Here is a 15,893-nt window from a genome sequence, read left to right as displayed (position 1 = left end):
GGGATATTTTTTATAGTGTTTTAAGTACAGAGAGAATTGTAACTTTTTTTTTCTAAAATGTATTGTTTTCCTTTATGGTTTTTGCTTTATGCTTAGGAAGTGTTCTCTATCCCATGCTAGTTCCTTTGTTTCTGTTTTCTTTTTTCTTTTGTGGCTTAATTTTTAAAATGAATCCCATCATTACATTCAACAAAACACTACATTAAAAACTTTAATTTTTTGCCCTCAAATAATTTAATTTGTGCAGTTGAATTTTTCTATTTTCAAGCTTGCTAACCTTCCAATGTCATGATGACAAGTAGTCCATACTGGAATGTCTTTTGATTAGCCCCCAATTCTAGGAGGAATAACCTGAATAAATATTTCTGAGTCCCCAAATGACTTCCTTGCATTGAGTCACTGCAGAGTAGCCTTGAGAAATAATGTGGATTGCGTTCTATAGTTTTTCTTAAAGGGTATAAGACAGAGTTTTACTCTGAACAACATGAGGGAAGCTTCTTAGAAATACTCTCTGGCTATTTTTCCCTTTCCCCAAATTCCATACTCATAGTGACAGTTGTTCTTCTTCAAATAATCCCCTCTGCTTACTATTTCTTAGCTGTCCTGTCCCTGCTTCTCTGAGTCTAGGAAATAAATTTTCCATTCTGCTTCCCACTGACTATCTGGAGAAGCGACCTGCCCTTCAGATTTTAAGTGACAATAAGTAGAAAAGATGTCACAGCAATCCAGAATCCTTCCGCTTTAGAAAGTAGATGGAGAATTCCAGGTTTTTGTTCTGCACATAAGAAGCTTGGAAGCCATCCTTCCATCTTAACAAGCAAAGTGCTAATCAGACTGAAAATCCGCGGCTTTTCTTGGATCCGGAAGAGAGGGGAGGACACAGAGCAAGCCACTTGTCCCCAGGGTTGGAGACACACATGGGCCAATACAAGATGTCTTGGCTTCTCAGAGCAGAAACCACTTCAGGAACTAGAAACCTGAATGGTCATTGACAAATTGCCAGAGGCTTGGTGTGGACAACTCTGAGAGTTCAAAACTACAGGGGCTTTCAGTCACAGGAGGGCCCACAATATTGTTAAGATTTACCTCCAGGAGCTCCACCAGATTCCTACAATAATAACAAAAGGAGAATCTCCTAGGATATCTAGCAGATGGAAGGGAAAAGAACCATTCTGAAATATACCGGCACACTCTGTTTTGCCCTTAAGGGAAACTAGTTAGCCGGAGCCTAACCTGCCAGGGTATTATCAGAGCCTAACTGACACCAGGAAGAGGAATACTCAACTCTAGCCTACTCTGGCCATCCTGTGGCATCCTGAGAAACACTTGCAAAGCTGACAGCGCAGAGGCTGAGGCTCACTAGAAGCCCGAGACCTCACTGGAGGACTACAACACTTGACTCCTCTGTCAACATCACGTTACTAAGGCCTAGTTACAGCAGTTCCCTTGCCCAGCACTTTATTTCTTGCTAGCAAGAAAAAAATTACAAGCATACCAAAAGGGAAAAAAAAAATGCCATTTGAAGAGGCAGAGCAAGCATCAGAACCAGGTTTGGCAGGAACGTTGGAATTATCAGATGGGGAATTTTAAATAGCGATGATCAGTCTGCTAAGGGCTCTCACAGGTAGAGCAGGCAAGAACAGATGGGCGATGTAAGCTGAGATACAGAAGTGAAGGGAGGAAGTTGAGAAAGGGGACACCCAAAGATACTGACTCTAATGATTTTTGGTGCTATCACAACATAAAAGCTACCGTACTTACATGGCCGATAATGGTAATTTAATGCCGCCTCTGGTGAAAATGGTAATGCTCAGCAACTCTGCATACTAAATCAAAGACAGAGTCTCTTTACCTCTAATTCTCTTACAATGCTCCTTACTACCCTTCTTCTAAATGAAGATTTTGGCAATACATTTCTTGACCTGATTTTGTTGTATTCAAAGGTGAATTTGCTGATGGCCAAGGACCCGCAACTGACTCAGTGAGCTCCTTTGATCTAAAATATGTGTCTTTCTTCTACATGGGTGCAAGGTGAATTTATGGAGGACAGGCCAGATTTCAGCCTCCTGTCCAGGCCCTTTTATGCAGGGCACAACTTACACAAGGGTCTGGAGTGGCAGAGGTCTCCATGCCTTCTACTTCTATGTAGAACTTGATGTTGAAAAGTGGTAACATAGAGGGCAACCCTCATCTTCATTTGTGAACCCTCTGTCTCAGTTTATTGAGTTGGATGACCATGGCACTGATGAACAGTTTTGGGTGTTCTTACATAGAAAGCTGATGCTTTGAATGAATTAAATCATCGTTAATATGCATAGAAAGCTCAATTCTCATTTCTCTTATCTGTGGCCAGTGCAATGTTACAGATAGAAGAAATGGGACTCTGCTCTTCATTTCAGAACAGAAAATTGAAACTAATTAAAATCCCAGACATTCTGGAAAAAATACAAAAACAAGCCGTGCCATTAGGTCCTCCTTTTCTTTAAGCCCATAATTTTAAAAAAAAGTTTCTGGTTAGCATAGTACAACTTTCGTTTCCACATGCCTGTATCAAAACATTTTTTGATATGCTTTTATATTGGGAGACTGAAAAAATCTATATTTATTTTAAATTGATGTTATATGAATTAGAGCTCTTTTCATATTAAAAAGTACAAAAAGAAATGCAAAAAATGTTCCTATTCTTGCTCTCTAAGGGAGATGCATGGAACACTGTGATTACACACGTATCTATGGAAAGAATGCCCCTGAGACTGGCTGACAATACCTGGCTAACCTGGAGCTGGGGTCTGGCTACCGAGTTCCCTTAAAGTGAATTTCCTTGGGGCACCCGGGGGGCTCAGTCAGTTAAGCCTCTGACTTCAGCTTAGGTCGTGATCTCATGGTTCGTGGGTTTGAGCCCCACATAGGGCTCTGTGCTGACAGCTCAGAGCCTGGAGCCTGCTTTGGATTCTGTGTCTCCCCCTTTCTGCCCCTTCCCTACTTGCATCCTCCCTCTCTCTCTCTTTCTCTTTCTCTCTCAAATAAATAAACATAAAAATAAGACATTTAAGGGGCACCTGGGTGGCTCATTTGGTTAAGCATCCAACTTCGGCTCAGGTCATGATCTCACATTTTGTGAGTTCAGGCCCCATGTTGGGCTCTGTGCTCAAAGCCCACAGTCTGGAACCCACTTCAGATTTTGTGTCTCCTTCTCTCTGCTCCCCCCCGCCAATTGTGCTCAGTCTCCGTCTCTCAAAAATAATAAACTTTAAAAAAATTAAAAATAAATGAAAATTTAAAAAGACCTGAAAAAGTAGAGTGAGCTTCCTTGACTACTGACTCCTATCAAATCTCTTTTACTTATGATTTGGCTAGACTTTATGTTTCAGGATCATGTAGTCCAAAACATTTGGTAAGTCCTCATGGAACTAAGATGTTCTAAATCCCCCCAATTTCCTCTTGCATATCTTTGGACAGAGAGGACATGAAGTCTGGTGGGCCAGACACAAAGGAGACCTCTGGGGTGCACAGGCCACCTGGGCAGTGGGAGGGGATGGCAGCAGAATGCACTGGGTGTTTGATGGGCTCAGTGATGAGGAGCAAGCTAAAGGGCTTCTGATCGTGGAAGGACAGACACAGTGGATGTGTGTGCACCAAGATGAGAGCCATTTCTGTGCTTCTATCCAAATAACGTTTCCCGCGGGCCACACTTTCGGTCTTCACCTTATTCTGCTCACTGATGCCTTCATGGCTGTTTGTGGGTCCTGTTAGACAACCCAATTCTTTGAACACTGGCTGATGGTTATGGCAGAACTACTGGTTAGAAGTGCCTGATTAGCTCTCTTCCTACCCATCAGTAAAGATGAAATCACCCTCGTTTAAGGATGAGAGGACCATTTCAAACTTTAAGTTATATGACATTTTATTCCATAAAAGAAATTTTATCTTCTCAAAGTGTTTATTAATATAATCAGTAAGATTCTCCATCATTTTCTGTCCTTTCTCACTCTGATTCTCAAGTTGGTTCACTCTTTGAGAGGATTTGCATTGGATTCATTTAAGGACAGGTATTGTGTTTGAATGTCTATGCTAGTGTAGTTACAGAGAAGCAAATATCAGAGAATAATTCATTAGGAAGAATACTGAATTACGCATCAGAGGACATTGGCTCTCATTCTGGCAGAGACTTTCATGGATTTTGAGAAAGACTTTGGACTTCATTTCAGATGCTTCATATATAAAAAGAGAAAAGGAATGCTTGCCTTACCCACTTCAGAGGCTCATCCTGAGACTCTTAAATGTGAAAGTACATTTGCAAACTATAAAGTTTCCTTAAATGCATGGTTTTCTTATTAAGAGGCCCTCCTGCCTCCCTACCTGGGGGAACCTTTAACAGAACTTCCCCTCCCCCACCCATCACGGGCACTTCGGCTGCTCTGTTTAGAGAAACACGTTTTATGGCGGCACAGATACAGACATGGATCACAGGGTCACTGCAGTGTTTCCATTACAAACACACAGGCTTCAGGCTTCAGCCCTTTCCACATGCTGAACTTCATCGGAGTCCCATGTGTTGAGAGCCTTCTGGAAGAGACCCAACAATTACAGAGGAGTGCACCATACAGACTTGGCCTGAATGTAATTTCAGCCTGAACTTTCTGGGGATTGTTATGGGGTCCCATCCTGCAGTCTTTCAACATGAGAAACTCTCCTGGGCTGGGAAGGTTTGGAAAATCTTCAAGATTGAGGAGTACCGCCTCTAGGATTGAACATCAGGGAGGACCCTGTAACCAGAATGGACCTTAAATCTCATTTCATGAGCCTGCTGTTTTTCTGTGTCTGTGTGGCCTTCTACTTGAAATAAATAAGCAAAGGATATAGTTTTAAGTACAGTGGTTTTCACACTCCTAGGGTTGATTTTTCCTTTGCCTCCCCAGGTTGATGGTAGTAAAAGAAATGGATCCAAATGGATTTTGCAGAGATAGTAAAAAAGCCATGCCAACTTGGCTTCTTTTGTATAGTAAGTACAGTATAAAGTAGCTGCCAGATAAAGAAAGAGGACCCCAAGTCAATTATTGATTGCTTGAGGTCTTCCTCAGGGTCAGCCAACCACAGCTACACATATTCCAGTACCCAGAATATGACCATAGAGTATTAGGGGGCACAGTATACAATATTCTACCAAAGCAGAGGTGTCAGCCCTCGTGCAGAATGAATAGGAGAACCAGGACTCTATGGACAAGTCAGGTTTCCATGAATCTGTGTCTTTTGTTTCATTGTTGTCCAGTGTCTTTATGTGGTGACATTATAGAGTAAACTCACAGACCCAGAGAAAGGCCGGGAATGAAGATGAAGTCAGTGATATTTATTTATTACCTTGCGGTGACCCCAGTGTTGTCATTATTTTGATGGTCAGCTTGGAGAGGCTGACCCAGGGCCCCTGGTCCATCCTCTGCCTTACAACACTGTTCATTCATCTTTTCAAGGTGCCTACTGTGCCTTGTAAAATGTCTCTGCATGTTTTAGGCACTCTTTTTTTTTTTTTTTCCTAAATAATATCAGATTCTCCTTTAAAAAATCATCAAGCCAGTAATTTCCATGGGAAAATGAAACAATTACATTAAAACATAATCCTCAAAGAAGTACATGGCACCTGAATTAGGGAGTTTGTCAGGAGACCCTCTATTCAGTCAGGAGTGAGTAGGTAACTCAATCCCATAGGCCAATGTTTGGTAAAATTTCTGTGCAGAACCTGGGCAAGATAGTATTTCTGGCTATGAGGACCATAAGTGGTCTCTGTAGCAAATGCTTAACTCCCCATAGTTGCACAAAAGCAGCATAAACAATGCCTACACAAATGGATGTGGCTTTGTCCCAATAAAACTTTATTTACAAAAGTATACTGAGGGCCAGATTTGGTCCACAAGCCATAGTTTACTGACTCCTGTTATAAATTACTGTGTACAGTTATACATATGCAGACAATAAAATAAATCAGCAGACAGTAATTGGTGCCTATTGTGTGCTGCAGTAGATATAAAAATGAATTAAGACCCAGTTTCATGCACACACGCTATCTTTTTCTGGCATCTGGCTAGGTGGGAGCTGGTAATCTCTATGTCAGTGTGTCTCCCAGTGTGCTCGCCTTTCATCGCTGCCATTGCCAGTGCCCTTCCCCTGGACTACACTTACCCTCTGTGCTTTGAGGGCAGAAAACGGTGGTTTCATCTCTGAAAGAGATAACAGATTTATATTTAGCTTCAGCTCACACTGTGTGAGGCGTTCTCACAGGTCTTATCTTTTATTTTTAATATTTAAAAACATTTTTAACGTTTGTTTATTTTGAGAGAGAGAGAGCATGAGAGGCAGAGGGGCAGAGAGAGTAGGAGACACAGAATCCAAAGCAGACTCCAAGCTCTGAGCTGTCAGCACAGAGCCTGAAATGGGGCTTGAACTCATGGAGGGCAAGATCATGACCTGAGCAAAAGTCAGATGCTTAACTGACTGAGCCACCCAGGGGCCCCTCACAGGCCTTATCTTTAATCTTCAGAACAATCCAGTGAAGTAAACTCCATCATTCCTAATTTACGAAAGAGATGATATAGACTCAGAGAAGTTAAGCCATATCCCCCATGAATTCTATGCGGGTTGGTACTGGAGCTGGGGTCCAACCCAGACTGCAGGAACATTACCACAGATGTCCTACATGACAGATTTTTCTTGAGCATAAATAGTTTATTTTGAACCAGAGGAAAAAATATAGAAAACATCTTGAATCCAAAACTGGGAGCGAGAGGAGGACAACTGGGTGTCCAAGACCACTTTTAGGGGCGGGTTTTTGTTTTGTTTTGTTTTGCTTTGCTTTGTTTTAACATTAACATTGCGGCTATGTGCTGGAATAGGGCATGCATTCTTCATTCTTTTTTCATTACATGAGAATTGTTGCAATCATTATGCAAAACCAATAAAGGGAAAACTTTTCAAAAAAATGTCATTTGGCAGGCAGTGCCCTGTTGAGGAACAGCCCAGGTCTCACGGGAGAACAATATGCATTTTGTAAAATTTCTTAAGAGACAATTTATGGTTTTGAGAAAACACAACAGGAAATTGAATTAAAAGGAGAAACATATTTAAATAATGCTCAAGTGATGACATAACTAACCAAAGTCCAACAATCACAACCTAGAGTCAGGCATTGTTAGTGGCAAGACTTTCCTGGCATTGGTTGGTAGGGTCCTTAAGTGAAGAGAGATGTTCTATTATTTAATTGGTACTGCATCACAGCTTTTGCATAGATGAAAACTCATTTCTTAAATTGGAAATTTGGCCCTCACCACCAGGCTGCTGCCGTATCTTTACTGAAAACAATGAAATATGACCTTCCTCCTCACACCATAAATTTTGACGCCTGTCTCTGGATTGGCAGAGCTTTACCCTGAAATGAATTTGGAATATGTCAAGTAGATGGTCTTTTTTCCTATTAACCCATACTCAATACATCTTGGGATTAAAAACAAGCAAAGAAACAAACAACATAAATTATAAAGAAGCAGAGTTTCTATCACAAAAAAAAATCGGGAGTCATTTGCTATCATCAGTATTAAATACACACACACACACACACACACACACACACATACACTTTTTTTCTACTAAAAAAAGTGTTTCAGAAAGAAAAGAAGGTGAGTTCCTAATTCAAACCAGTATGCCACATCCACAACCTTCTATTAATTTTTATCTGGCTTTCCAAGATCCTTAATGAGCAGAGGGTAAAGGGGAGACATTATGGACACTTAAGTAAATTTAAATTATGAGTCTTTACTCATCCATTTCTGAAAGTCGTTTTCCTTTATTAATTATAAAATAATACTATTATATATGAAGATACAGATTTTTATACTTTGTGTCATATTTTCTCTAGTCTACAACTTAATTGTATGAGGTAGCTTATAGTATAGTCTCTATTTTACGATGAGGATGTTATATTATCATTATTGTTATTATTATTTTTGCATAGCTAAATTCTTAACCACTACCCTAATCTGCCTCAAATGGAGATCAAAAACTTGTACAGCTATTCAAGTGTGATAACAATGTAATTGACTCAGTCTCAGCAAAAAGTATTTCATGACTTGCTTGATTCCATTATTTTGCTGTAATGAGGTTGGGTTTATAAACAACACATGTAAACTTTCTTGTTTAGTCCATTTTGTGCTGAATGGCACACGTCTCTGGAATGCCTGGCCAGGTTCAGCAGTTCAGCAAATAAAACTAACCACAGTCGAGTAGTCAGTAAGATACTCACTGTCCCAGAAGTCTACTAACTTTCTTTCTTTCTTCTCTGGCAGAAATAAAATCCCTTAGAATGATACACACACACACACACACACACACACACACACTTTTGTATCACCAGTAGCTGGTGTATAGTAAACAGTCTTTAAAAAGTCAGCTAAAGGGGTGCCTGGATGGCTCAGTCAGTTGAACGTCCCAATTCGGCTCAGGTCATGATCTCTTGCTCCATGAGTTCGAACCTCTCATCAGGCTCTGTGCTGACAGTCAGAAGTTGGAGCCTCCTTAGGATTCTGTATCTCCCTCTCTCTCTCTCTCTTCCTCCTCCGCTGCTCATGCTCTCTCTCTCTCTCTCAAAAAAAAAAAAAAGTTAAAAAAATGTAAAAGTCAGCTAAACAAATCAGGACAATGAATGGAAATCAAACATAGTTTAATTTATCCTTATAAAGGTTTATGTGGTATGGGAGATTATTTGCAACATGGCTACTATAATTCCTCTCTGTGTATGCATGACCCTGGTCTTGGCCACATGACTTTCCTTGACCAAGAGAATGAAGCAGAAGTGATGGCATGTGAACCTGTCTTAACAAGTCTTTCAGCTCCTGTTCTTGCATTTTCGGAAACTAGTCACCCACTAACACTAACCAGCTGGAGTCATGGCTGAACCAAGGGTAACCACCAGTCTCCAGAGCTGGCAGTGAGGTGGACTTAGCCCATAAAGCCCCAGCTTAGTCACTGGATGACTGCAGCTTTATAAGTGACCCTCGCTAACATAAACAGAAGAATTTCCCAGCTGAGCCCAACCCACACAGCTGACCCGTAGAATAATGAGCAAATAAAATGGTCACTCCTTTCAGTCACTACGTTTTGCGGTACTATTTTATATCACAACAGGTAACTGATATCTATGACCTTTTGAAAGCTGAATATTTTCATCTATCTCACTTTTAAAGTGAATAAAAGCAGGCAATTTAATAAGAAACCATCTAAAAACATCCATTTGAAAAACCTCTAACAGAGGAACATATCATCATCACATGAGGGAGGTTCTTCAAAGGTAGTCGTTAGGGACACTCAGTTCCTATTTTGTTTCTTTGTCCTAGAGGAGTCAGTGATATGAAACCAAATTTTCAGGTCAATCTATGGGCACTTCTTTACAGATTGAGGTCACGTGTTTGGTTAGACTTACATTCTATATTGTTTGATAATATATTAAGTGAAAGAAATCTACTGATATTGTTTTTCTTGGGAATTTGATTTACAACAAAAATAGTTCCACAGTGCATAAACTTGGATTTGAGGAGTGATCATTAGGGTAGAGTGAAAATAAAATAAAAACTTAGGGAGAAAGTCCTGCCCATGAAGGTATGGAGCACTGAGACCACTGAGAGACATGTGGGTGTAAGAGGAGAGAAGGTTGAACTGACTTAAAAAAATAGTAATATATACAGACTGGGTGTAAGAAGAGGTCATGAGCAGAAGCACATGCTGAAAGGCTGAGGGACTTGTCCTGGGGGAAGGACGAAGGGGTTTTCACATTTTACAAGGCTTATAGTCTTTCTTAGCCAGATTGCTTAAAAGCAGCAGAAAATCACTCTCTTATTATCAAAACTTTGCCAATTTAGTATTAAATATAGTGCAATTACTGTATCATTGGCAGTGAGTGAAGCAGTTTATATGCATTGTCTCCATTTCACAACAATTTTATGATGGGAGAAATACTGCCACTATTTTATAGATAAGGAGACTGAGGATCAGTTTCTGTTGAGTAACTTGCTAAGGTCACAGTTGGTGACGGATTGAGGACGCAGGTCTGACTATCTCACCCCAGGGCCCCTTCACTTACTCACAATGCTAGAGCACCATAATCCCAGCAACTAGAATGTGATGAGACATTTCCAGGGAAGGAAACCATCCCAAGAATAGTGACATCAATCCATCATGGAATTATAAGCCATTTTAACTATTATTTTGACTATATCTTTGCCATTATGTCACCTAACTCATCTCATACAAAAATGTAACTTGTTTTGAGGAAGATACTGGTTCTCTCTAGTACCCCTCTGTCCCCCCTGCAGAATATCAAGTAGAAGGCTTCACTCAAAAACCCTTTTTTTTTCAAACTAAAACAATATTATTTTCAATTAGGATTTACCATTGTGTAGAAATATGTTTTGTTCATTGTGTACACTGTAATCAAGATTGAAACAAATTCAAAAATCTGTCCCAGGGATATTGTTGGAAAGCACTGTTGTAAATTCTCGAATAATGCAGTACTACTGTTAGCTAGTGAAATTAAGAGGACTTTATATCTGAAAAAACAAATTCAGAAAATAGGCCCCTGAACCAAACTATCTTTACTGAGAAGACTCTCCACGATAGACCATACATGCATGATTCTTTTTGGAATTCCCCTGCAAGGTAGAGAATCCTCTTATGAGCCTCTGGAATATAGAGTCACGTAAATATGGAGGAAATATGGAGTTATTACAGACAGCAGAGAACATCAGCTAAGTGGAAATGCTTTCTGAACTTGTGTTTAGACAACACCGAACAAGTTTTGATATCAAATCAGTTTAAGGGTTTATAAAGGATAGTAAAATTTGGGTAGCACCTGGGAGAGTTTCACCTATAAAGTTTTTTTCCCCATATTTCTCTTTCATTGCCCACAGAGATAGAAAAGGTTTCTAATCCCCAAGCAAATGATTACTGATGGAGGTGTTCATGCTCCATCCTGAAGCAAGATCTATGCTATTAATTAATCAGTTCAGAATGCCCTGCTAACATGCCTTTGACGTCTTCTTCTTCTTCTTCTTCTTTTTTAATTTTAATTGTCCACTTAGTACAAATACAGACAGCCTAGGGGCAGGAACAAAGGACAGAGTACAAGTGAGGGCAATATTAAAAGCTTGCATTATGTAGTCAAGTAACATCTATACAATTGAAATGAACCAGAAGGCTACTTGCGCTGTGACTTCAGGTTATCTTAACACAGTGAGATGGTCACAAAGGGGGCTTTGAGTAGCAGGTGTATTAGACAGGCCTGCCTGTGGGGGGACTGGCTGACTCACCTCAACTTCCTCGTTACTATCCCAGCTGGCTTTTAAATAATTTGTTTCCCAAATTTTGCTCCAGTTCGAGTAATCTTCGACCATTTTGGATGTAATGGTTAGTATTCTTATCAGATAGGAAAACACATTCTGGAAAAATCTTTCCCGCATCTCTTTGTCTTTGGTGACTTTGGTAAGATAAGGAGGACAGTGGGTAGTCTGAAAATGGACTCCCTGTGCTCCAGGTGGGCAGAGTGTGAGGCTTGGGAGCAAGAAGGGGAAAGGTTTAGACGGCGGGTTTGGATGCTAAAATGTACAGAACACATTGTTTACAGCGTCTCTGGGCTAGGAAACAGCCCAGATTGCAGCTGGCTGGGGCAGAGCTGAACGGGCAGAAGCACCAAAACCCAACTCATTTTTTTGAAAACACAAGTCCTTTTCACTGCTTGTGGACGAAGTTACCGGCTGACATGCTAAACCTATTAAATATGTATTTTGCAAATTTTGAAATGAGGAAGAATGCTATGTAAAAATTTTTACAGATGCTGAATGATTGTAAATGCGGTTAAAGATGTGGGACTTGCCCCAACTTTGTTCTTTCATGGATTGCTATTAGCTTACATTTGAAATCTCTGTTGGCCACGTATTTCACATTGTTCTTCCAAATGTAATCATTTCTCTCTTTTATCTGATCTCCTACAGTCTCTCTGTTTTCATCAATATCTGACAGCAATTCCCAAAGATCCAATATAGTCCACTCTAATATCCTTATGTGTACTCTCTTCTCTCTTTGAAATCTAATACCTTAGCAGTGAAATAATTTATTGTGCTTTATTTAGACTTTTATTTTTTGCATGTGTTTTGATATTATCCTTTTGAAAGAGTTATTTGGAAATTTAAACCAACTGTTCACCAACAGTTATGAAAGCATGATTAAGAAATTTTCTCTCTTTCTAAATCCCTTTTTAAGCCTTCATTTTTTAATGTGCTACGGCAAATGCCACAAACTCCATGGGTCTGGCAACAATGGGGAAACGAAGATGAATAGTTCTTGGAGCCCAGCTAATGGGTAAGCCCTACAGAAGATCACATGGGCTAGAAAAATCAGTGACGGTCCTATTTTACCTCAAAAACCTTTCGATCATGTTGTCAGAACCTGGGGATGTTTAATTTATGGAGTTTGACCTTCTGGTGAAACAATAGTAGCACCAACATACTCGCCTAAAAGATAAGTGGAAGCTACTTGGTTCCAAATTGCAAATACTGTATTTCTATTCATCACGAGTCTTAAAGAAATGCATTTGGTAAGCACTATCTGAGAAGGAGGTTTTATGGGCACATTACAGCCTAATATGTGCATTGTTAAATTAAAGGGAAAACTCGTTCCAGTGAAGTAGTTGGCAGAAAACTATAAATCTTAATGGATAGGAAAATATGCCTTTCCATAAAAAGGAAGGAAAGAAACAGACACACAAAGCAAGTGAGCAAGAAAGCCTGCTTTCGGACTTGCCGAGAACTCGGGCCTCTGAGCAGCGGCGAACAGCACTCCTTTCCAATGTTTATGATTATCCCACTCACACTTTGCCATTCTCCCCTTTGCTCGTCCCTTTTACTTGAGCAAATTGTCCCCTGGTGGTGCCAAAAATTTGAGGCAGGAATGAAAAATGTTTTGCTTTATTCTAACCTGTGAAAATGCATTTATTTGCCAGTGTTGTGGTGGTTGGGACTTTTTTTCTCCCCCCCTCTTTCTCACATGGCCCTAATCCAGGCTGGATAGATCTTGATGTGCAAATAAAATTCCATCCTAAATAAGTAAACTATGTTTCTTGGTTGGAGTCTGAAATACTCGACTTCTTATTCTTCTGCTCACGCAAGATGTACTTTCCACCAGGATCAGGATATCTTTTATAGCATTTGATCTTTGGCTGTGGAAAGCTCTTCCTGGTCACGTGTGGGTTAGAGCCCCTCCTAAGAGCTGTCACGGCACCACATGTATGTACAGCTCTCATGCTCATCATGCAGAATTGCAATCTCCTGCTTTGATGTCAGCCTCTCCTCCGAGTCGTGCACCGTGAGCGAGCCAGGGTTATGAAATAGCTAATGCTGGCAGTGCACGTAGTAGGTATTCAACATTGACTCACAGCACAGGTTATGGTCAAACATTTAATGATCGTTCGATTGACCTTTCTAGCAGTTTCCTTAACCCTGGTGAAGGACTCCAAGATTATTATGACAGGAAATGGGTATTAGACTTTGAAAAGTTTTTTTAAGGCATAAAACTAAAAAAAAAAAAAAAAGTTTTATTGTGACCAAGTATAAGTTTTTTTTTTCTTTTTGAACCAGAAAGTGCTTGATCTTAATAGTTTATACTTTTATTGACTCTGATTCATCAGCATGCTGGTCGATTTGCCATGTGAAGGGTCTTATGAAGTTATCTTAAAATTGGGACATCAAAGAATAAATTTCAGATGTTTGCCACATTTGAGGCAAAGGGAATGTACCAAACATTGGCAGGGAGAGAATGCCATCTCTGGTCACCTGGTAAACTGCTAATCTCCCAAGAAATGTCCAAGGATAGAAACGAAAACATTTTTCAACAGGGTTCTATTTAACAGTTGCATTCTTGAATATTTCATTCTGTCACTACTTTGTCCCCAATCAAATGTAGAAAGTGGCCTCAAAGGGTTTCTTTGTTTTTCTTCCTGTGAAATGGAGGTGGCAGAACTATTTTTGTGCAAGTTGGAACAGCTCAACTTATTTTTTCCTTAAACTTTTTTATAAGAAAAAAAAAAAAAAATGTCTTTACCTTCCTTCCAATAAAAGCAGTGGATAAAGGAAGAATAAGTAACTATTTGTGTGTCTATGTATTTATGCAAAAAAACCCTTATTGTGCTCCTACTATGTGTGAGAGAACAAGAGTAACTGTCATACAAAAAAGCAAATGTTGGGGCTCCTGGGGTGCCAACCTAGTTGGTTAAGTTTCTGACTTCAGCTCAGGTCATGATTTCACTGTTCATGGGTTTGAGCCCCAAGTAGGGCTCTGTGCTGATAGCTCAGAGCCTGGAGCCTGCTTTGGATGCTGTGTCTCACCCGCTCTCCGCCCCTCCCCCATTCATGCTCTGTCTCTGTGTCTCAAAAATAAACAAACATTAAAATTTTTTTAAAAGACTAAACAAACAAACAAAAAAAGCAAATGCAACATGAGTACAATGGGATTTTCCTTAAAGCTCCACAATCTATTGGAGTTGATAGTCATACAGACAAGTAACCACAGTTGATTTTATCCGTAAATATGTACTCAGCATCTACTACGTTCTAGACATAAGGCTAGCCACCAGGAATTTAATAGTGATTAAGACTCAGTTTCCTGCCCTGATGGAGCTTACATTCAAGTTGGGGAAACAGACAATAAGTGAATGAATATAAAAAATGACCAAATTCATACAATAATAAAGAAGGTGATTAGGTCTAGGAAGAAAAGAAGAACCTGTGATAGAGACGGTAGAGTTAATCTTCAATGTGGTCACAAAGATTCCTGGGACTGGGTAATACTCAGACTAATCCCCGAAGAACAGTTGTCAGTCACGCAAAGGAAGAGTTGGGAGAAAGGATGCTCGAGGCACAGAGAATTGCTAATTCTAAGAGACAGAGGTGTGACTCAGTTCATATGTCACATTCCTGTATTAAAACTTTCCTGAAAGCCTCCAGGCAAAGCAGCAGAGTCAGCGCTCCTATCCGGATATTTGATTATGTTGTAAATCGTTTCTCGGATCTACTCCACATTATGTTAAAATAATTTGTGTGTGTGCCTGACTTCCCACGAGGCTGTTTTCATCCAGGTTGATCTGCTGTACCTACTGCAATATCTGGTGTATGTGTCACAGTGTTTTTGTTTTATTTTTTCCCCTTCTTTCTTCCATCAGGTTTGAACATGTAGTAGGTGAGAATATGAGAAGGGTGCAGACTCTGTTGTATAATGCCAAGAGAATAATTAATCTAGGCAGTGTGAAAAAATTTTCTCACTGATTCCACACCCTGAAGGCAGAATAGATTTCTCTTGTTCTCTACTCTTCTCCTATAAAAAGAAGAACCTATAGTAACCTGTGCCAATTTAGTAGGGAGCCCTGGGGAGCAGAACTGGAATCAGTGAGGGAAGGTGGGACCACAGGACTGAGAAACAGAAAGGAGGCAGAGTAAATAAAAGAATGGAAGAAGAGATAAAAGATAAATGGGAGCAAAGTTCTGTTTATCTCAAAAGGCAGGAAGAGGGGCGCCCGGGTGGCTTAGTCTGTTAAGCGTCCGACCTTCGCTCAGGTCATGATCTCGCGGTTCGTGGGTTCGAGCCCCGCATCGGGCTCTGTGCTGACTGCCAGCTCAGAGCCTGGAGCCTGTTTCAGTCTGTGACTCCCTCTTTCTCTGACCCTCCCCTGCTCACGCTGTCTCTCTCTCTCTCTCCTAGAAATAAATAAAAAACATTAAAAAAAATTAAGAAAAAAAACACAAAAAGCAGGAAGATATTTAAGAGTGGAGAATTGAGGTTGTGAATCTATAAGAATTTGGGCAATTACC

The 15,893-nt window shown here is 40.1% G+C and overlaps 1 pseudogene; it reads right to left on the bottom strand.

The window, feature by feature from the left end:
• Positions 1-3,420: 3,420 nt before the first annotated feature.
• The window catches only part of LOC144227976 (small ribosomal subunit protein eS4-like), an 80,816-nt pseudogene continuing 68,343 nt past the window's right edge, over positions 3,421-15,893 (bottom strand).

The sequence above is a fragment of the Crocuta crocuta genome, unplaced genomic scaffold (genome assembly GCF_008692635.1).
Source record: "Crocuta crocuta isolate KB4526 unplaced genomic scaffold, BGI_CrCroc_1.0 scaffold556, whole genome shotgun sequence".
Classification (NCBI taxonomy): Eukaryota; Metazoa; Chordata; class Mammalia; order Carnivora; family Hyaenidae; genus Crocuta; species Crocuta crocuta.
The sequence above is the reverse complement of the archived record's forward strand: the minus strand, read 5'-3'. Positions and strand labels throughout refer to the sequence as shown.